General features: G+C 44.2%; 1 protein-coding gene across 1 annotated transcript in view; it reads left to right on the forward strand.

Moving 5' to 3' along the window:
• LOC109034080 (protein pangolin, isoforms A/H/I/S) overlaps window positions 1-23,802 on the forward strand; it is a 141,531-nt gene that overhangs the window by 93,777 nt on the left and 23,952 nt on the right. The window lies entirely within an intron of this gene.

Raw genomic sequence — 23,802 nt, forward strand, 5'->3', positions numbered from 1 at the left:
TTCCTGAAAATTAGTAATTTGTTTACGGAAGTTTGGCAACTCCTGAGGGCTCACACGGCGCCGTTCCTTAGCACTTAGCACGGCAGTATAGTTGAACTCGGAAAACTGCCGACATTTTGATCATTCCCGACGCAAGGTGACCTTTACAAATGTTGGGATTTTTCAGCCAATGGCGGAGTCGGATTTGGTGGAGGAGACGATGTGTAGGATGACGTAATCTATTAGCCAACGAGTCGGAGAGAAACGGACAGAGAGTGGTGAGTCCGTCAACGCGGCTTGCAAGTGGCAAGCTCGGTGCGAAACCTGAAAGTGCAGAAGCCGCGCTTCCTAAATATGGTGCTTGTCGTGGGGGGCCTTGATTGCCGATTCGCGCGTCTACATATTTACCTACTTGACAATAAATTCCTGCCGACAAATGCACTCGGGTGACTCCGTAGCGTCATTATTAGGTCAACGGAACCTTGGCGGAGTCGCCGGTGCCGATATAATGGGTGCGCTTTACTCTTTTTCATCCTTTTTCGTTTCCTCGCGCCGACTCGGACATGCCCTCTCCATTTGACTCGAGACTCGCTCCGTGCCAGCGCAGCTTTTAAGTTTTCGCATTCGAGGATTGAAGCCTCTAAAAAGCAGACAATCCCCTTCAATACCTCATTCTTACTAAAATCCTACTTACAGATCGGAATGTCCGCATCTTGTGTCGTTTTTCCCCTCGTTTCGTTTTCCATCCTCGTTTTCTCACTTTCTCAAGCGCGAGACAGGAATTTTATCTTCATCGTAGTATCATCAAAACAGTGGCGTGGAGTGCTTTGCGATGTATCGATTGATCTGCCATTTAAATCTATGAAAAAGCATCGATAAATAGGGTGTTCGCAACGAACACCCTGATAATCGATTCTTTACCACAACTTCTAATGGGAAAGTATCGATAATCGATCATTCACGCCTCGCCCCTGCATCAGGAATATATGACATAGCTTTAGTTACCGAACCTAAATCCTACCCTTATTCTGCCGAGCTAAGGAAGAACGCTGTATCAGCACTCGAGAGTTGCCAAATTTCCCTCAATAAAATGTTTATTTTTGAGGAAAGTTATGAATAATTTTCCTCGAAATTTTGGAACTTTATCGATGAAATTGCAAACATTATCTGAAAAATTGGAAGAAAAATATTTATAAGTTTACCAGGAAAATCGTGTTTTATGAAGGAAATTTGGCAACGCCTGAAGGTTCATACGGCGTTTTTCCTTAGGATGGCAGTAGTAGCAACAGAATCATTACCATACTGAAAATGTTCGGTAGATTTCCGTAAAAAAAATTCCATCATTTTCTAATTACCCCGTAAAAGTTGACAGAACTGCTTAGAAATCCGAGAAATGTCATGGAATTGCATCAGAACACATGGGCTTTTGTAGCTATCAACGGAAGTATAAGTATAGGAAGAAACGCTCCCTTCGTATTTTTTGTCATTACGTTCCATGAATTCGAATGATTTCATCAAGAAACACATTAATTCTCACATTTGTCTCGTTCAGATCCACACGGTCTCCTCGGGGTTTCATGCATATCCTCACGTCTTTTCGGAGCTTTCGGAAAAGTTTAGTTATGAAAGCTGACGAAATAGTACAGCAAGGTTTTTAGCGCTTTTATTATTTTGCGTATCCGTCTTGGAAAAAACTGATCGTATGAGTTTCGTCTCCTACTTTTTTGTATCCCTCAAAAATGTTACACGAAACAGCGACAATTGCGCGTCAAGATCCATGACATCTCCGTCGCGGGTAAATTGAAAAATCCGAAACCGCGCGAAAGGGTTGGCGATAGGAAAACGTATTATGACGATATATTGTCGCCCCTCTGACGTAAGGGCGTATCTCGATTTTCACTTGGACCCTGTTGTCCATATAACACCATGTTTTCCAGGGCTCATGTCAGAATCGATATACGCCCTTACGTCAGAGGAGCGACGATATCTGGCTGCCCATTCATTCAGTTGGCAAGATGAGAGGAGGCAGAGAGAAGTCGTGTTTCCTGACACATCCTGGGCATTATTACGGCTGGCTCCCGGGCCGAAGTTGTCTGAAAACGCGTAAATAAAAAAGCACATCCCCGCGGGCCGAGCGGGATCCCCATTGTCTGGGCCGGGAGAAGAGGCTCGGCTACCCTTTCCTCGGCGTCGCGTCGCTCTTTCCCTTCCTTTCCTTTCCGTCCGAATCCGAGTTTTCAATGGAACTCCGGAGGCCGTAATGAAAACCGGCTCTTTCACCCGCGCCCGCGTCTTTATAATCTGTGAAGAATTTTTTGCTCTCCGTAGTCGCTCGAGCTCACTCGTCAACTCCACCCGACCCTAGATGCCAATTTCACGACATTCTCAAATGGACCACTAGACAAGATACGAATTTAAGCAATCTGATACAAGTTTCCCAACCAGAATTTCACGTAAAACACGATTCGAACAACGATAATTACTGAAACTAACTCCTAACGAAGATATTAACGTTTTTATTTCACATTGGCCACAAGGAATTCGAACTGCCCGCTCACAAGAAACTCAAAGCTCTACGCGAGTCAAATCGCGCACTACAATGGTTTCAGCAAGCCTCCCAATCGAGCAATGTTCATTTTTCACCATGTGTTGTTCAAACTATAAGCAATTCGCTACAGCCGAGCCAAAGCGTCAATATTGAGGTTGCCAGATTTTTACATCGCAGAGACTGTCATGATAACGTTCAGCGCGCGATGCAAATCACGTAGAGCATTGAGTTTTAATGAGCGGAAGGTTTGAATTCACGCATCAGAAATTATTAAATATCTTTGTAAGGAGTTGATTTCGGTAACTTTTGTTGTGCGCTTCGTGTTATACGTGAAATTTTGATTACGAAACATGTATCAGAATGCTGAAATTCGTACCTTGTCTAGTGGTCCATTGAATCAGTGAGAACGAGAACACACCAACTCGGTATCTCGAAAATGCTTAATTTTCATTGAGGACAATCAATTTTAATACATTAATTTCACGGCATTCTCCAATTGAATCAGTGAGGACGAAAACACACCAACTCGGTAACTCGAAAATGCTCAATTTTCATTAAAGACAATCAATTTTAATACAGGTCATCGAAGTTAGGGCATCTGTTTAGACTCGGACCTTTACAGTGTCCTTAAGCACTTGTCCTTCGACACCAAAAATATTTTTCTCAGACTAACTTCTAACACTCACTGTGCAGATGTGTGTGGGTCTTGATTATTTTAATTTTTCGAGTTGGTGTGTTTTCGTTCTCACTGATTCAATTAACAACTGCGAGTTCTGGCTCATCCATAGGAGCACCTATCTGCATAGGGAGACTTACGGCACGCATGCTGTTTCTGAATTGGGTCGGAAATTGTAGTTCCTTACTCCAGTAATCGTAGGAGCATCATAGGGGTGGGGATCAGGGGGTAAACCTCTCTCTTGGTAAAAGCCTTACACAAGTTTGAAATTTTATCCGGCTATGTATGCAACAGGCTCCCGCAAATTTTGGTATTTCGAGGGTTTTTATAGATATACGTAAATTCAAGATTAACTTGATTATAGAACCTTGAAAGTGCATAATTTGTATACAAAATTTATCAAATGGCGTTTCTGTGAAATCCTAGTCACACTCTGCGTATTTCGAAATCATTCCTCCAACTTTCTCATTCTTCAATTTCTAAGTCTGAATTTCCCTATTTTTTGCGGAAATATATAATCGTTAGTGTTCAAATGCGTACCTGTAAGGAAAAGACAATTTTTGGGGAGGCCTGGAAAAAGTAAGAATTTTAGATGATCATGTTCTAGTAGACACCTTGTCCGAGGAGGATTCCAAGACAACTTTTTTCATGAAACTCCGGCCTTATTTTTTATTCAACACAATTCGAACGGACGTATTCAAATCAAAAGGATCTATATCTATTGTGACATGAGGCCCGTCACGCATGTATTTTTATGGATCTCAGGGGTTATACCAGAATGTGTACAGTTTCTTTTCATTTAAATGCGTCCAAATTCAACTCAATCCCGTGCCATTTTTTCATGAATAGTTGTACGACACGAAACGTTTTTGGGCTGGAAATACTTTTTTGTGAAAAAAAAGTTGGGATCCTCGGCGTAAGTCGAGTTGACAACAGAGAGCCCTGACGCTGGTTGAGTGTCGATGGGCTTCCCGTCCCCTCACCCCCTCACCCCCCCCCCCCTCGCCACGCTGCGCGGCAGTGTCATCCGCCCTCTCGACAGTCTCGGTCCTCGCTCGCAACGCAACGTCTGCGCTCTAATTAATAATTTAGTCGGTGCAGCCAAGTCCAGCTTTTGTTTCAGCCTTGCGTCGCCGTCGTCGAGCCGAGTGCCGAGTGGTCTCGGGGTGGTTCCTCCCGCCGCGCCACGTCAAGGTGCCAGCGGATATCGCGGCGAGGGGGAGGAAGGGGGGGAGGGGGGGAGGGCGCCATGGTCGTTAGTCAGGGAGCCCGCCGGCAAATTGGGCCTGTTAATTATTACTAACCGGGAAGCTCCCCTCAATTTTTCCTCCCCGACGGGGCACACTATGCACTTCGGAGTCTAGTGACGATTTTCTGCAACAGCTCCTTTCTTGCGTTTTTTACGCGTTTTGTTTCCTTGATGGGGATCGGATTCCTACTTCCAAGGGATGACGAATTATATACGAAATTTGAATAAGTTCTATCGAATAAAGTTCTTTTTTCAAAATCGTTTTCTTTTTTTTCCTATTTTGAACTCTCCGTTTGTCCTTACCATAAGACCCGGGAAGCAGCATTAGTCCGCTTATTAGAACGAGAGTGTCCGATGCTTAAGAATGAAAATGTCTCGTGATAAGAGCCCCAGAAATTTAAAAAAGTCAGACAATAGACAAATCATACACATCAAATCGGTGATAATTCTTCAATTAACCAGTTTTTAAGCTGAAGTTCCCAAACCAGACTTTGGTAAATGAAGAACCTTTACGTGGGAACCGCTTTTAGGCATTAGAGCTATGTGTCTCGTCGGTGTCATTTTCATCCTTATGCTTATATTCAACACACTAACTTCACACTTTTTAGAGAAAATCTGATGCGTTATTCTTATTTGTCTCGCTTAAATTATCTCCCGCTGAAACTTCTAAACTTTCTATCCGAAATTTGGAAAGTGCTACCGATAATTTGATCCTTTTTTTCACCTTTTTCTTTGTAAGAAAGATTACGGTTTTCAATGGGTTGGAAGACTATACCAAGAAGTCCGAAGGGATAAGGAGGTGCAAAACGCGCACTCAAACCGTAATGACGGTGGAAAGTCTCCCCTCGGAAAGGAAACTAAACGGTGTCACTCAGGTCGGGAAGGCAGAATCGTTGAGTAAATACAAATAAATAATTCCGCTAACCTGGTGTCGCTAAGCGGGTTGCCGAGCATAGACCGAAGGAGGACTCGACTGTGGTAGTATTACCGAGATAAAATGGCAAAGCTACCGGGAATTGATTACCAATAAAAGTGGTATTCTTACCTGAAAAAAACAGTAAAAATACCGGTTTTTAGGTAAGCTTATCAGTCTGTCTTGGTGAAATTACCAATAATTGGTAAAAAAAGTGAGATGGTAAAGGTACCAACGGGCCTTGGTAAAAACGCCGAGAATTTTTTTTCAGTGTTGAACTGGAAATACTTTTTTGTGAAAAAAAAGTTGGGATCCTCGGCGTAAGTCGAGTTGACAACAGAGAGCCCTGACGCTGGTTGAGTGTCGATGGGCTTCCCGTCCCCTCACCCCCCGCACCCCTCCCCCCCCCTCGCCACGCTGCGCGGCAGTGTCATCCGCCCTCTCGACAGTCTCGGTCCTCGCTCGCAACGCAACGTCTGCGCTCTAATTAATAATTTAGTCGGTGCAGCCAAGTCCAGCTTTTGTTTCAGCCTCGCGTCGCCGTCGTCGAGCCGAGTGCCGAGTGGTCTCGGGGTGGTTCCTCCCGCCGCGCCACGTCAAGGTGCCAGCGGATATCGCGGCGAGGGGGAGGAAGGGGGGGGAGGGCGCCATGGTCGTTAGTCAGGGAGCCCGCCGGCAAATTGGGCCTGTTAATTATTACTAACCGGGAAGCTCTCCTCAATTTTTCCTCCCCGACGGGGCACACTATGCACTTCGGAGTCTAGTGACGATTTTCTGCAACAGCTCCTTTCTTGCGTTTTTTACGCGTTTTGTTTCCTTGATGGGGATCGGATTTCTAGCTCCAAGGGATGACGAATTATATACGAAATTTGAATCAGTTCTATCGAATAAGCCAAGTTCTTTTTTCAAAATTGTTTTCTTTTTTTTCAATTTTGAACTCTCCGTTTGTCCTTACCATATGACCCGGGAAGCAGCATTAGTCCGCTTCTTGGAACGAGAGTGTCCGATGCTTAAGAATGAAAATGTCTCGTGATAAGAGCACCAGAAATTTAAAAAGTCAGACAATAGACAAATCATACACATCAAATCAGTGATAATTCTTCAATTAACCAGTTTTTAAGCAGAAGTTCCTAAACCAGACTTTGGTAAATGAAGAACCTTTACGTGGGAACCGCCTTTAGGCATTAGAGCTATGTGTCTCGTCGGTGTCATTTCATCCTTATGCTTATATTCAACACTAACTTCACACTTTTTAGAGAAAATCTGATGCGTTATTCTCATTTGTTTCGCTTAAATTATCTCCCGCTGAAACTTCTAAACTTTCAATCCGAAATTTGGAAAGTGCTACCGATAATTTGATCCTTTTTTTCTCCTTTTTTTTGTAAGAAAGATTACGGTTTTCAATGGGTTGGAAGACTATACCAAGAAGTCCGAAGGGATAAGGAGGTGCAAAACGCGCACTCAAACCGTAATGACGGTGGAAAGTCTCCCCTCGGAAAGGAAACTAAACGGTGTCACTCAGGTCGGGAAGGCGGAATCGTTGAGTAAATACAAATAAATAATTCCGCTAACCTGGTGTCGCTAAGCGGGTTGCCGAGCAATAGACCGAAGGAGGAAAACGGGGCTTTATCCCGGACGATATTTTATCGTCAGGTGATTAGGTTTTCGAAACGAGTCAAATGAATGGAGTCTATTTATAATGGAATTCGCTCTCGAGAGGAGAGAGAAAATCTTTTCATTTTCTGCCGAGGGCTCATTTAATTTATTTTTCCTTTTCCCGCGTTTTTCACTCTCGGATGCTGCGAGATTCCGAACAAAATGCGGTTCCGCTTGAACGGATCCTAATAGATGTATAATATGCATGCTAAGTAAGTGAAATGGTACACAAACGAAAGAAAAAGATAACTCGATCCGCACTCCGGCCCCGCTTCCGAGTCAGTACCACCGTCGCAAAGTCCCACTCGACCACCGTCCCGACGTAGCCTCCTTTTCCGTCTCTTTCGCATAATTTCCAGAGTTTATTTATTTTTTTCTCCCACCCGTTCCCACCCCGCTCGCGAATAGCTTTTAATTATGTTCCTAACTCAGCCGTTCTCTTACAAAAGCCCCCTCGACCGCCCCCCCCCCCCGCTGCCGGTCTCTCCAACTTTTAGCCGCCCCCATCTCTTCGCTTCATTCGCTGACTTGACTTTACTAGAGCGCGAACCAGAATTGGAAAACAGCACTAGCTGTAAAATTAGCGCTGTGGTAAGACAAATTCACCTTCGGGTCAAACTAATTCGCCCTCAACACTAACTGCCACATTGTCCGTTACATTTATTTAGTTTCGAAAAAGTGGCGTCGGTACAACAGCCTCAATCGCGTCAGCTCGTGAAAATCAATTAAAATGTGAAATTTCGGGCTCGTTTGACAATGTAAATACTCCCGGTATGATTTATAGTGTCCTCTCTTTCTTGAAAACGTTCGAAAGCAACATAAATAAACCTGTTAAGGTTAGAAATCGTCTGTTCGATTCAAAACGTAAACAAGCATGATATTCGTTGGAGTCGTCAATCTTCTATATTAAATTGCGATTAAAGCGTTCCGCGTTCAGTTTATATTTTACGAAAATCTGTGAACTTACTGCTTACTTCTATAGTTCGTGTTCTCCCGTAATTTCAAAAGAATATCTCAAGTGTTCGGACGAGATATGTTTATTCAGTGTGAACATTCGCTACCGTTTCATGTGTGAGTGTGTGTCTCTCTAAAGGATAATTCTGTCTACTTGCACATACCTATGGGATATTCCTTTCCTCTGTCGTTCATTTGGAACCGGTCAGTTGATTTTTACCTCTCATCTTTTAAGAAATCTTCTTTTCCTGAAAGTATTGTCCAGTTATCATTCGCTAAGCCGTTTTCTCCTCTCTCAGTTTTGAGGTTAGGTTGACCCAACCCTACCGAATGCGAATTAGAGTAGCGGAATTAGTTTCCAGCACTAATAGTGGTTAGTGTACAGAAACCAAAAATCATGTGTGTCCAAATCACACAATTTGAGTTAGTGTATAGAAACCATTTTTAGTCATCTGACGCTAACTCATTTTTTCAGGATTATTCTACCGTCACCTTGACCGCTTCAATAATATACTCAGGGTCGCTAAGTGTGGAATTACCAGGAAAACCGGGAAATGTCAGGAAATTTTAAAAATTTAGGGAAAATTGACAAACATTTCAGGGAAAAATTGTTTAGTCACGTTTATTAATTTTCTATAAGGGTTCAACGTTTCGAACAAGAAACTTTGCCCAAAAACTATTTCTAATTATTTCTTTTAAACCATCTGGCATATCTTCAATTGTCAGGAAATTTCATCAAAATTTGTCAGGGAAAACAGGGAAATGTCAGGGAATTTCATTTTCTAGATTCGGTTGCAACTCTGTATACTTCGTTCAAGTCGTTTTTCGAGACACGAATTTTCGACAAATCAAAGACTTTAAGAGAAGTCAGACAATTTTACGAACGAAGAAAATTCGAGGAAATTAGTTGCCAAATCTTGAGAACGTTCCCCTCTTACATATTTTTGATTTTTCCAATTTTTCTTTTAAAATGATTTTCACGAAGGGAATCTGGGCGACCGTTTTGTTCGATACCAATGGAAAAGTAACGGGAAGTCGAAACTTGGAAATCAAAGGGAACTTACTACTCTGTAGTGAATGACAAGGCATTCCCTGATATTAATTGCCCTCTTATTTTTAAAGATGTCGAAAATGTTGGGAAGAGAATAGAATGGAGTTGCTCTTGCGGTTTGAAGACAGGGGGAAATGATTTAAAAATGCATTGACAAAATAGTGCGGTCCAAGTTCTCGTGGAGTTGAGCGCAAGAAAGGACCAAGGATATAACAACGAAAATGAGTGTTCGACGGCGCACAGTGGATCGGGTCAATCAGAGAGGTCGGACATAAGATTTTTGACTAGAACTGGAAATTTTTATAACAATTTCAACCTTATTTAGCCAAATCACTGTATTTATATTGACAATAAACAATTTTAATGCGAAACGCGTAGGCATGTATAAATAAATTGTTTATTGTCAATATAAATACAGTGTTTTTGCTAAAATAAGTATGAAATTGTTACCAAAAATGACACTGATAAACGCAAACGCATTTAAATGCAAATTTAACATTTATTTCGTCACATTTTAAATTTTAAGGAGTGCATCTGGAAGAAAATTTCACAAGAAAACCAGTAGAACCACTATTAGAACCTCAAAGTTTTGTATAAACGGAGTTATAAGCGTTTAAAGTTTCTTTAAGTTCAACCGTTTTAAGTTTCCGATCCTCACCTATCGACTCAATCCACTGCGCGGCGACGCGCAAGCAGGAGGACAGAAAAAAACGGGGAAAATTAGAAAGAGGGGAGAAAAAGCTATTTTATGAACTATTTGTGGTTAGCATCGCGCACGGTCGTTTATGCATTTCTCCACCGCAACCCGGCATTTCACATCCCTCAAATAGGCCAAGCCCGGACGAACACGGAACGAATCCCGAGTCCCTACCCACGTGCACGGTCGCCGTCGCCGTCTGCGTAATAATAATTTATACCCGCCGCGTACTTTACATGTACCTACTCTTATTTATCTACTCGGATCGCGCGGACCCATCGCGGGTGATGGAAAGGCCTTTTCGCCGACGGCCGTGGTTTCGCGACTTTTTTGGCTCGTGTTTTTTTATTTTTTCCAGCGGATGCACCCCCGACACGGCGGGCGGCGTCCGAAACGGCCCGGATCGGGGAAATAAAAACAATGGGGCTCGGGGTGGCGGAGGGATGGATAGTGTGCGAAGACATCGTAAAAAATTATGAAGGGCTCGTCATAAGCGACGCGAGTCCCAGGCGCCGGAACGTAAGGTTATTTGCGGCGGACATGCGACCACTATTCATTCGAGCGGTGTCGCCATAAATCCGGCCCGGAACAGGCACGACCCCAGACCGGGATCGGGGAACGGGGACCAGCCTCGAAATGATAGAAGACGGAATGGCGAATTGCCGGAATCCGAGGAATAAATAAAGCAGACTCTATGGTCCCTTTGAACTCGATGTCGCTCCGTGTCGGTGCCGTACCCGAGTTACGGCTCCGCCGACCCGCGGCACCGGCACGGCCAGGCGTCGCGACGGGCGTCGAAGGCGTCTCATCAACCGGATCCAAGTCGGGTACTATCTAAAAGCCCGTATTCCTTAAAACGCAAGAACGGTAGGCAGTAAGCGCGAAAACGCACAGACCAAAAGCCGGGTGTCTACAAGTCTGGAAATAGCACTGATTTTTCAAGAGCGGTTCGGAAGCACTGAAAAAGTGCGGAAATTACGCGAGAAGGTCCGGAAGTACCGAAAAAGTGCGGAAAATCCGCAGTAATGTCCAGATCTTTGTCATTTTTGTCGCAGTTGGAGCGGGAATTTCAAATTTTTCAAATGTCAATTGGAAGTACTGAAAAAGTGCGGAAATTTCGCAAGAAGATCCGGAAGTACCGAAAAAGTGCGGAAAATCCGCAATAATGTCCAGATCTTTTGTCATTTTTGTCGCAATTTGAGCGAGAAATTCAAATTTTTCAAATGTCAATTGGAGGTACCTGAAAAAGTGCTGAATTTTCCTGTGAGGAGGTACTCAATTTCTTGGGAATGTACTGACAGAGTGCTGTAAAAGTACTGATTTTTGGCCAGCCTGCTTTATTAGATACCTTCGATTGCAAAACACAAGTTGTCATCCAAAATCACACAAAAATTTACTGATCGCAAACGTGGAACCTATCCTAATCTGACCTTGCGTTAAGATAAGGTTAGCCAGGCATAGACCACTCGATTTCTTCTCTCTTTCTGTGACTCTCTGTACACCCTAAAACCGTACTACCACTTGCCCATCCAAAAGCGCAAATATAATATTTGTGCTTTTGGATGTCCTCGGGCAGCTCTTCAACTTTACTGCCGTGATAGCGAAGGGAGCCGTAAGACGCAAATGCAATTTTAAGAAAATGGGCATAGTAGTAGCGTTTGAGTAGAACATTGCATTGAAAAAAGTCTCCGTTCTTTGTCAAACTGCCACCAATCATCTGGAAGACCCTCCAAAATCGTCAAAACAGTTGACGGAAATATACGCACGTGCGCTCGAAGAAGACTCTATTTGCACCTGTAGCCCGGCGCGAAAGCCGTCGGCGAATCTTAGATTTCGCCTGCAAAATCTAGGATATGCAACGCGGCCGACCCCGGAGTTCAAATAGTTGCATGTTGGGTTCGAACCCAACTTGGGCTTCAAATAATCTGATTCATTATGCGGCACGGTCGCTCTCTCCCCGTGAATTCGTCGCTTGGCTGACAAAAGGGCGTAACTACAATTTGAGATGAGCCCGAGAAAGCATTGAGTTATATGGACAACAGGGTTCATCGGCAAGTGTAGTTGCGCCCTTATGTCAGGAAGGCGACGAATTACGTGCAGGTGAATTCCACGTCCAGGGTTCAAAGTGGTCGTCGATGAGGCTGCGAAGGATTTTAAGGAGGGTTCGGCGGGCACGGCGGCAAGGGGGGGGGGTTGTCCCTTTTTTCTCCTTTTCGCCCTCTTTGCCCGGCTTCACGAAGAAGGATAATTGCGCGTAGAATGTGTTATTAGGTGACAAGCCTCAGTTAATTAGCCGTCCTTTTCTCTAACCCTTTTTCCTCTCGCGAACAGGGAAAACTCGACACAGATACAGGAACGGGCAAATTCTTCGCCAACCCAGCTGCCAAATTAAAAAAAAATCCACCGAATTTGATGCAATCCGTGAATTTAGAACTGTTAAAATGAAAGTGTTGAAGAACTATTTTGTGTCTCGACTCGCTCCGCTTATACTATTTTTATTCCGATCTCGCGCGAATCATCGATTGAATTTTTTCAAAATTAAATTTTAATGACATAATTTTTCTTATTTAGGTTGTTAAAATAAAAAATTCCAACCTTCCCTAGATTTTTAACACGATAGCTGCACATGCCTTAAAACAAATTAATTTAAAGCCAGAAGACAATATGTTTCATCAAGACAGCAGGTAATTAGTTAGTTAGTTAATTCATTACGACGATCAGCAACTAGCTATTTACGTTGGAGACTAGGAATTTACCTTAAATTTTTAAATTTGCCAGCTTAAAGAGCTTGGAGCTTTCGGGAATTACTTTTGGATCATCAGAGCTTAAAGGATGGATGTATGGAATCTAACTGAACCTTGAATCGTATAACCATCTGTTTCTGCTTTTGTAGATTTACGATGCTTACTATGTAAGCAACGAGCGTTGCATCTTAAACTGAATTCGAGAATTCTATTCTTCGGAATTTTTTTTCATTCGATCCGTAGCATAGTATTGAGATCTGACCCCGGTGAGAAATGACCTGTCAGTTTGGCACCTTTGGTCGAAAGGATCGTCTTTAGCTTGGATATAAATTAGACTCCGTATATAACTCTTGCAAGCAGAACCTTTGGATTTTACGAGCGCGATTTGAGTTGTGACGGGCGCTATAATAATCAATAATGATAGACTTATGGACCTTTCGCAGCGGTTATTGATTCTTGTCTCCAAACGAGAACCGGTTATGCGAGTCTTTGAGAGAATACGTATGTATAGTATTATCGTCGAGGACTGGTATACTCACGGCGAAAGACAAGACATATTTTGTAGCCATATTGTCGGAGGTAGATCAGCGCTAATCAATTTAATGATAATTGTATCGATTCGGTTCTTTATCATTTATTTATATTTGTTTTTTGTCACTCCAGACGTTCATAAATCTCCGTGCCTCGTAAAATTTACAAGTTGCACGAGTCCGATCAGACTTGTGCCTCTTCAAAACTGAAGAAATGAGAACTACGGCACGCTAGAATTTGAATTTATTCAAAGTACGTAACCTTCCTTTTGCATGGCGGATTATGCACGCAAAATAAGCGGACCAACGTTGATTTATGTACGCTCGGACCTCGCTGATACCCGCACGTGCAGTTCAATTTTCTTTACTTGTTTCTGTTTCTATTTACTTCCTGGCCCGTTTTACCTCAGAATCAGAAAGCCTCCCCCCTCCCACCTCCTTTCAAGTGCGTATCAGTCGGTCCTCAAGCAACCATATACAGTAATTTTAAGGTTGGATTCCAAGACGAAAGTGGAACCGCGGGTTTTCTCCGGAATTTCGAGGTCTGAAATCATAGCTCACTTTGGAGGAGATGTCAAAAATTTAAATTAATTACGTTATGCCTAATTGAGCATTTTCTTGTATAGAATGAGCACAGTTTTTACATTCTCGAAGTTGCCTGATTAATCGTCACACCTCTTATGTAAGGGCGTATCTCAATTTCTACGTGAGCCCTATTTTACGAATGAATCCAAGCTCTCTGGGGCTCATATGGAAACCGAGAAATGCCCTTACGTCAGAGGAGCGATGTAGTGGCTGTAAATTCCACAATTCTCGTTTGTCAAAAATGCAGCAAGTTATATTGCTCATCTACATATTTTGAATTCTCCAAGTTCCGCAATTAATGTAAGAGTAAAAATTTGTGGCTGTGCTCATTGTTGACGCGCCTTGTAAAGTAGACTAGAATCATAAGGTAGCGGGATTGAGGTAAAGGCTCCTCTAGCACCAATAGGATAGGAAAAACACAGTGGCGTAGACAGGAGGGGAGGGGGGTCCGCCTCGTTAATTGTACTTTTTTTTTTACTTTTGGAGGGCAGACTTAAAATATTATCAGGTACGTACACAAAATAATTTAAATTTATCGTCACATTTTTGAATGGACGCGCCCCCCCCCCCCCTTTAAAAAATTCCCAGCTACGCCACTGACTGGAAAAACATGCGCTGAAATGAAAACTGTTGCGAGTATGGAAAGTAGGTGGAGCTGAAAAATAGAACTGGCTTCATGCCGTTGAGCACGGATGAGAGGAAAGCAATAAAAGATGTCGTGGAAAAGGCCGGCTGGGGGAACTAGAACATAGAAAAAAGCCAGATATTAGTAAGGTGGGAACTCAGCGGGCTGAATGGATGTGCACAGAAGTATTCAAAACACGAAAGGCTCTGCTCAAGTGTACTTAGCAGTGTTGTGGGGTTGTGCAAAAAAAACCCTGATTTCCCTCCGTGAGTGTTCCGTAAGCGCTTGGTGTATAGAAAAGTGTGAAATCAAAATGCCCTTCCGTAGCGCCAATGCCCCAAGTTAATGAAGACTTTCCCGAACTTGCCTTAAAAGCCGCAGGTGATTGCTAAGTTTTTTCTTCTTCGATTTTTGGAATTACTTCAAATTAAAGAGACAGATGCGAAATACACCATCCAAGTGATTCGCACTTCTAACCGCCTCTGTTCGTAATTTTCCATCGCCGGGAATTGTCGCAAATGCATTTCATATTTCCTCATCTTTTGCAGGAAATCCACAAATTTCTATCAAAATAATTGTTCATACTTACAACACTTTTTCCAAGTACCAACCAATCCATTACGACTGTTCCAATCATGACAATTGTTCTAATCCATCGCTCCTAACGAATTGTGGTTCTATATTTTTTCCCTGCTTTTCTTAGTCACAGGAAACGATTTCACATCTTTCCATGAGTATGTTTGTATTTTTACAGTTCGACATTCATTACCTCGTGGTAAAATTGGCGAAACAGTTTGTGTAACGGTTTTTCTTGGTACGTGTAAGTAATCAAGATTTCATAAAGACAGAGAAGCGATTCAACGGAGGCTGGAAATTCTGGTATCTAATATAAATGGGGCAGGGTAACTATAAGTCCAGAATTTCCGGAAAGTCCGGAAAAAGTACTGATTTTTTAAAGGGCGGTCCGGAAGTACTGAAAAAGTGTGGAAATTCTGCAAAAAGGTCCGGAATTTTTTCCATTTTTTTTGTCATTTTTGTCGCAATTTAAGCGAGAAATTCAAATTTTTGATATTTTTCGAATCTCGTCAAATGGAGGTACTGAATTTTTCTGTTGAGGAGTACTGAATTTCTTGGAAATTTACTGAAAAAGTACTGTAAAAGTACTGATTTTTGGCCAGCCTGTTTTAGTAGACACCCTGCAATAGGATGAATAAATTTAGCCGGGGTCCAAGCTCTGAGCAAAAGCACGATCCGAATCCGCGGGAGGAAATGTAAAAATTGCTCGGATATTTGGCCGCAGCGTCCGGAAACGCGAACTGCAACTGCACCTGGCCGGGCCCCGTCGATAAATTCTCGGGAGCATTAAATAAAAGTGACGTTTACAATCGAATTAATGGTTATAATTTAACCTATTTTTTTATTCACTTATTTATTCATGTCGGGACGGGCTCCGGGTCACGCGAGCCAGCGACGCGACGCGAAGCCGCGATATTTGGACGTATTTCTGCCGAACGGAACTATGTGCATCACGACGTGAGCCCTGTTATGCATATTCTCTTACGGGTCTCAGGGCTCACGTCACAATGCACGTAGTTCCGTTGGGCAGAATTGCGTCCATTTGTTGTCGCTGCTGACATTTGCATCGTATCATATCACTATGATCGGCGTCGAATGTGCCGGCGTCGTCGTCGGGGGCCGGGGTCCGAGGCGTCGGGCGGGCGTCGCGACGCCATGCACCGACGACGGGCGACGCGTTAGCTTGTCCCTAACGACCCCGTGCCACGTTCCTCGCCGCCACCGCAGTCCCTCACTCCAATAACTCCTCTTCTGGGTATCTGCTGAATTGCCCCCGTCAAGAACGGCATGGCTTCGGAGCTTCCCGCTACCAGCTTCGAACCGCCTCTACAACCCTGTCCGCAGTTACGATGACCTCGTTTTTCCTCGAGTGCCTCGACGCTGAGAGTTAAGTCACGTGCAATCCGGTTCTGATTGGCTCTCGTATTTTAGGTTCCGTCGTGGTGTCACTAACCGTCACAAAGGTAGCTTTTCCTAGCGACGTCGAGATCATTGTTGAAATTGATAGATAAAGCGATAGACGAAGAGAACATAATGAGTATGGAGCGATTCTGTTGGTTAATTTGGTGAAATAGATAGATAAAGTGATAGGCCAAGAGAACGTAATGAGTTTGTCGCGATTCTGATGGTTAGTTTGGGTGGTTCACATAGACCAAGGGAGAAAATGATGGACTGACTAAAGGGTCTCTCGTGATTGCCGTTAGTTAGTCCATTGCGACCATTCGCCTACACCAATAGGATCCCTCCATATCTCTTTTGTCTTCTTTGTCTCATAGCTTTGTCGATCAATTTCAACAATCAGTCCGCAGAGATAGAGACGATCTTGACAATCTCTCGGGCGGTTTGTGGCATCAGGACCCGAAGTGTCTTCACTCTCCCAATGAAGGAAATCTAATTTTTCCGTTTATTTTTTTTCCTCGTCGGATTTTTGCAAATTAGTCCCAGTTATCATTCAAAGCCTCTCGTGCTGAATTTTCGATCTCTCGTGCTCTTGATTTATTTAAACTATCTCAGAAAAATGAGTTATACATCTCACCACTTTCCTTTATCCTACTTTTAGCGGCTCTGGTGCTTGCACTAGAGCTGATATTCCGGACGGTCCCAGCTGGGGAGTATCAACGGACCATGTTACATTGGAGAGACCGCGTGTTGGTTGATGGGAATCGGCGCCATTTTCTGCTGTTTAGGGGGGACTGATTTTATTTTAATTGATATCTTTTTCCTGTGAGCGAATGCTATGTTGTGTAGTGTATTTTTGGAATCATGGTGATACTGTCAATAATTCAAAACGGGTCTGTGCTTTAATCTCGCACTGGAAAAAATGTACTTTACGTTTAAAATTTGAAAATTCAAATCTATAAGTTTTCGCGCTTTTTTCGAAGAATGCCGTGGTTGGAGCTTCCTAGTCATACTACTCGACATCAGCTGATAGCAAACAAAGGTTACCAAGGAAACAACCGTAAACGCGTAACAACTACCTACCGTCGCCAGAGCCGCTTTCCGACGCGAATGCGTTGGAGCTTCCCGCTTGTTTTCTCTTCGTAGATTATTTTGTAATTGCCGCAATAATTTTCGACAGACGTCCTCCAGGAAGGGTAAATTGTTCTCGTGTTCTGTAAACCTCTTTTCGCGGCAGTAGCGTTTTGAGACGCTATGGGCTGCGATGGACATCCCTGTACCACCCCTCCCCCCGGAAAAAAAAGAACATATTACGGAATTCTCATACGTTAGCGCCACTGCTCAGGCCCGCCGAAAGAGGAAGTTCGTTAAAACGGCGGATGAAGAAAAGACGAAAAGGGTGAAGGAGTAGAGGAGAGGGGTGGAAAGCGCGGATGGGACCGAAGGGCGGAGGATAATGGGATGGAAAACGGGATGGGAAAATGGAGATCCTGGCAGGGATCTGGCCTCGAGCGACGAAATGCGGTAGGGTGGAGCGGGTCGGGGATTTGTCCAAATGTGCACGGCACGGATTGATGAGGCCCGGCAAACAACCGGACAGTAGACAAAAGTCGCCAACATCGACTTTTTCCCGAGCTCTCCGTTGTTGTTAAGCACATCGGGGAAATTCACTCTCACCGGCGCATTTGCTCTGTCTCATGGCATGTATCCCTTCAACGTTACATTTCCTTGTGAGTTGAAAAATTACTACTAGGCTCGTAAGGTCCAGTTACGCGATCAAATTGGGCCTCTCATTGGTCGCACCCTCACCTCAGGTCTTTTTCCACCTATCAGAGTTTCAGTTTGATGGCTCAATTTGATCGTGTAACTGAACCTTCATTGCGCGACTTTAAGATAACCCATTAGAGTGCAATCAGTGCCGTCTTGTTGCTGTGACACCGCCTTCATATCCGTCACCCGGCGCACCGGGACCTGCGACCGGCCATACCGGGGGCTGCAGCAGGAGCGATGTGCCCCTCCGGCCTCGGCGACGCGACTATGGGTGCACGCATTTGAAGTCGGAGGCGAGTGCCATATCCCGATTACCATAGACGGATGCTCCGCAGGAAACCCATCGCTTTGTCCACCGTCCGAGCGTTGGCCTTCCCCTCATCTCGCTCGCATTCATATTCAACGTCATAACCACGTTTCGGCCTCTTGCGCGTCGCGTCTTCGCGCCCTCGTCGCCCGACGCAGGGTTGCCACGCTCAGGGAATACCGCGAAATGTCAGGGAACACTGGAAGCCGTACTTACGGTCTATATAGACATACCGTGCGCGTTCCGGGCTCAGAGGCCGAAAGTTCCGGGCGCAGCACCTGGAGCAGTCGAAGCTACGGCTCCACCACCCGGAACTTCGGCCTCTGAGCCTGGAACGGACGGTATGTCAATACAGCCTGAAACTTTTTTCAGCGAATTTTAAGAGGTCGGGGTAAATGACGAAAGTGTCCGGGGAAAATTGTTAATTTACCTTTATTACCTCTCCTGAGTGGATTTGACGTTGAGAACAACGAATTTCGCCTGGAAGCTATTTCAAATTATGTCTTTTCGACCATATTAGGCCTTGTCTCCACGGGACGTTTCATGGGATGTGTCCCAGGGAAAAATCTCAATTGCGAAGTTGGGAAAAATATTGAGTTAGTCAATACTAATCACAGTACCGACTAAGAGTCCTTTTTGAGTCCCAGGAACGATTTAAAAAGAAGAAGAAACTCTGTCGTGTTTTTTACCGGGGAAAAGTCCAGAAGTTTCATTCCTGCGACTCGGACATGGGAAAAATCCCGTGAAACGTCCCGTGGAGACAAGACGCTACATACGAGCACATTTAATTTTCAGGGAATTTTCCTCAAATGTGTCAGGGAATTACACTCTTTAAATTTTGTGGCAACCCTGTGGACGCGACGCCGGAGTGTGCCGGAGACTAGCCCCGCGGCTCGGGTCGGCGGGTTAATGCGGATTTTCCGAGGCGTCCGGCGGCGCCGCGGCGTCCATCTGCTCGTCCGTGCGCGTCGCGTCGCGTCGCGGTGCCAAGGAAGCCGGGCGTTTTCCGGTCCGCTCTCCCTTTCCGCGCGAATCGCCGGTCGCCGGTCGGGTCGGGTCGGGACGGGGCGTTTCAGATGTTCGATGCACTCACGTCCACTTTCATCCTCTGTCGCCGCGGAGGACGGATATGCAACCCTACTCACCCTCCGTCCAGAGCTCCTCGGACGAAACGTCAGCGGTAACTGAATTGACACGTGGTTTCACGGTTTCGAGCTATGGAGATGCCGCATCTCTGCTATCCCTGCGCCTTCATTCTTCGAGGTAGGCCAAGGAATTGCCTCTCTCTCTCTGTAATTTAAGGTGAAGTCAAGCTGTCGCTCGAGACATTTATGATTTGTAATCTGTCATGTTATGCTTCGGGGTGCGGGGTATTTTTCATCTGAAAGACAGTACAAAGAAAGAAAATAATCTGATTGACTGATTTTTCCGGAAGGAAATGTCGCTTTCAGGATTTCGCGTTGAAATCGAGCCGCAACACACCAACGTGAGCGTTACAGTTTTTTGTAGCGTTCCTTAAAAAGCATCATTCGAGATGAATTGAAGATGAAACGGCAAATCGTAACGCGACGTGAATGTGAAAGAAGCCCGGAGGACTGCTTAAGGAAAAACGCTCCACGACCCCTCAGACAATGCCATATCTCTCTCGATAAAATACGAATTTTCAGGGAAACTTGTGAATATTTTCCTTCCAATTTTTCAACGAATCCTGTCCGCGATTTGATTTATCGTTTCTAAAAATTCAAGCGAAACTTATTCATAATTTTCCTCAAAAACTAATATTTCGTCGGAGAAAATTTGGCAACGCTCTAACGTCGATACGACGTTATTCATACCACGGGAGAGCAGACACGGAGACCGAGGCAAATCGATGCGACCGAAGACGAGAAGATGCAGTCGGCTAAGTTAAAAGTTGTGTTTACGGCTCATGGAACGAGAGTCAAGGGGATATCTCCGCGCCTCGTTGAAAACGCCGAGCGTAAATAAATAATAAAGCGTGTCGGGGAACTCTAAAAGCTCGGATATTTGTTTTCAATAACCTGTGCGGTAACAGGTGATCTGTGACTTATTCGGAAGCGTATTAAAGTCGATCTCGACGGGCGAGGCGCTCAGCGCTGCCGCGATAGCGAAGAGAGCAGTAAGTGCATGCCGGGATGAGCCTCGAGACCCATAAAAGCATGTGCTAACCATGGCTCATAGGGAAGTGCAGTTACGGCTCTCTTCGCTATCACGGCAGAGCGGCGGAGCGGAGCGGTGTCGGCTAATTTCAGATGGGCTCTCCCGTTTTAAAGGTTAAACAGGCGAGGGCACCTTTGTTGCCAACGCTTCTCACACGTTTTTTTTTTTTCATTTTATTCATTCGGTATTCCTCTAAAGCTTGATTAATGACGCGAGAGTACTGACATTAGATGTCAGAACGTCAGAACTGTATGTTGTATTACCGAACAACTGAAACTTACCAGCCGTTCGTTCGTTGTTTGATGTTTGATGGAGATAGTCGCATAACTTTTTGAGAATCGTTAGGGGCAATGGTCCAGCCAGCAATCCACCAGCACCCGTTATTCATTAAATCTTACTATTTCATATTTCATTTGTCCTATTTTCATATTTCATTAAATCCTCCCTTTTTCTATGAATCAGGGAGTTTCCAACCAAGGCGAAATTCACGGTCGCTCAGGGGAAAAAAAAACCACCTTTCAATTCCAAAAATGAAGCTAAATTGTCTTATAATTTATAATTTTTTGAAATTATTCTCTAATTTTACTAGACAAGGCTAAAAATATTCCGAAACTTCTGAAAAATTTTGAGATTACAATTTTTCAGCGAAGTTCCCTATTCTTTCATCAGCGATTGATAAAATTCAGATTTGCCGGCAATTTGCAAGTGGTTCACGTTTTTTTTCGATGAATCACAGGCGAATCAGCGTGATGAAGGTTTGATGGCCTGAGCATGATCTCAGCTTGGAGCGCCTTCATTTTTAGTGATACTCAACGCACTGTCGCGGAGTTAGTTTAGTTGCCTGCTCGTTTTAAACCCAATTAAGTTCATGGACTTTAACTAGATGCTCTCCCGAGTGTGCCTGCTATGTTTTTTTCGGAGAAAAAAGTGTACAGACAAGTTAATCAGCTTTTGAATGTTGTTTCTTTCCCTCTGAAATGTATAGCTTTCTATTTATTCACGAGTGGCTTGCAAATTGCCCGCGATACATGCGCGACGAATTCCCATGCCATTTAATACTGCAAAGTTTGGCAACCGTATCGCAAATATACGAAAAGAGAATCAAATGGTGGGAGTGTGGGGTCGTCAGGTGGGGGAGAGCGGGCGGGGGAGGGGGAGGCTAAGAGGAGAAAGAAAACGTGTCCACGATTAAGATTTTATTTTATGCATAAAATATGACTAGCGAGTCTGCTTGGGCTCATGTGACATCGGTCTACCTTATGAATGTTTTATGCGTCATCCCCTCGCATGCTTTCTTTCTGTTCCTGAGCCCCGTTCCCCTCCCCCTCCTTCTCCCTCTCCCTTCCCCCTCCCGCTGCCCCCCCCCCCCCATTCGCGGTCTCCCTTCGCGGTCGCGCGCGGGCCCCGGCGTCGTCGGGCCGAGGATGTCGGCTCGTGCATTTAAATTCCGTATTAATTTTCAAACGTTGACAAATTTCTCCCGATAAATTATTCATTTTTTAGGGAGCTTATTCATATAATATTTCCCAGATTTTGTTCGACATTTCCAATACTGCAGGGCTCTTGCGCAATTCTCCAGTTGCAAATTTTGGTCTGAAACCCCTCCGATTTTGATAATAATATTTTCTCTTGGTCAAACTTGTGGACTGCGTCTTACGAACATCAAAGGTTGTGATATTGATACTCAAAGTGACAGTAACTTGAGTCCTGTTCATGAAGCCGATGCTCTTACTTGACATTGATGCCGCTCTCTAATCGGGTCACGTAGCCCTTCCACTGTTTTTTCCAAGTTTGTAAGTAACTGTTGAATCCGTTACATAATCAGAAAACGATCGCTTTCTACTTAGTGCATCAGAATTTTTCTAAATTTCTTCTTACATTTAGCGCTCTGTGCTTGCACTAGAGCTGCTATTCCGGACGGTCCCAGCTGGGGAGTATCAATGCAGCATGTTACATTGTAGAGACCGCGCGTTGGTTGATGGGAATCGGCGCCATTTTCGGCTATGTTCCTTGTCATGACTTTATTTTATTGCATACTGTTTTATTGTTAGTCAATGCTATGTTGTGTATTGTATTTTTGGAATCATGGTGATACAGTCAACAATTCAAAACTTGTTTGTGCTTTTATCTCGTGATGGAAAAAATGTACTTTACGTTCAAAATTTGAAAATTTGAATTTTAAAGTTTTCGCGGTTAAGGAAGCTTTAACCACTGGGTTGGAGCTTCCTAGTCATATTACTTGATATCAGCTGATAGCAAACAAAGGTTACCAGGGAAACCGTAAACGTCTAACAACTATCGTGGCCATTGGGGCGATTATTGAAATGATATCGACTGTATGTCGCCGCTTACGACAGGACATAGCCCTATCTTAACTGTGTAATATATCGCAATTCGATATTGTTTTGATTTTTAAAAGGAGCAATTCATTCATACAGTTCCGATTATTTTTGCGAACGGGCCCTTAACCTACGGCACTCGGCTACAAAAGTTACAAAACATGAATCGACAGTTGTCGGATTGTACATCAATGACAAAATGTGTCTAGGCCCTCATTCTTGACTACAACTACTGCCTCCAGAGCCGCTCTCCGACGCCATTTTCCTTCTCCTTCTGAGTGAGCTTGTTCTGTAAATGAGTTGTGTATTTTTGAAAAGAAGAGAGTGGGCTCAGTTCACAAGAATTTTCTTGTAATTTTTTGGACGATTTTAATGCACAATAAACGAGTTCAAAGTTGTGCACCTATTCTGAGCTCCCAACGGTTCAGTTGTGATCCAAATTCTCTCCTCTTCTCAAAACTAAATTGCAACAGGAAAAAATTACCGGCATTCTCATTCAGCCGGTCAAGTTGGCATTGACCATACCTTACCCTCGCGCATTAACGTTTTTTCGCTCGAGGATTACCTGCCATGTTTGAAAGGCAGCGACCATGAGCTTGAGCTTTTTTGCGCGTTGTTGGGAGGAGTGCAGCAGCCGACGAGCGGTATTCTGCGCTGCCCAGTCCGCGCGTTTTTCGCGAAACGCTTATCTCCGATTTCCCAATTCGGAGAAAACAATCGGCGGCACGAGTGAATGAATGCGCATTGCTCGGCAAATTTGCAATGAGCAGTTGCACCTCCAAGTCCCCACCAGACGGGAGGAGGGAGGGCGAGGGGGTAGATGATGCTGATTAATGATCCAGAAACTGGTCACCCATGGGAAACACGAATCCGTAACTCCCATACGAAAGAGCCTAACTACATTCCAGGTTGATATTTTCAACGTCGCCATTTCCACTCTTGAAGTCAGGCTTGCCATAGTCAGGGAATACCGGGAAATGTCAGGGAATTTAAAAAGTCAGGGAAAATGACGAAAGTGTCAGGGAAA

This window comes from Bemisia tabaci, chromosome 3 (genome assembly GCF_918797505.1).
Source record: "Bemisia tabaci chromosome 3, PGI_BMITA_v3".
Lineage (NCBI taxonomy): Eukaryota > Metazoa > Arthropoda > Insecta > Hemiptera > Aleyrodidae > Bemisia > Bemisia tabaci.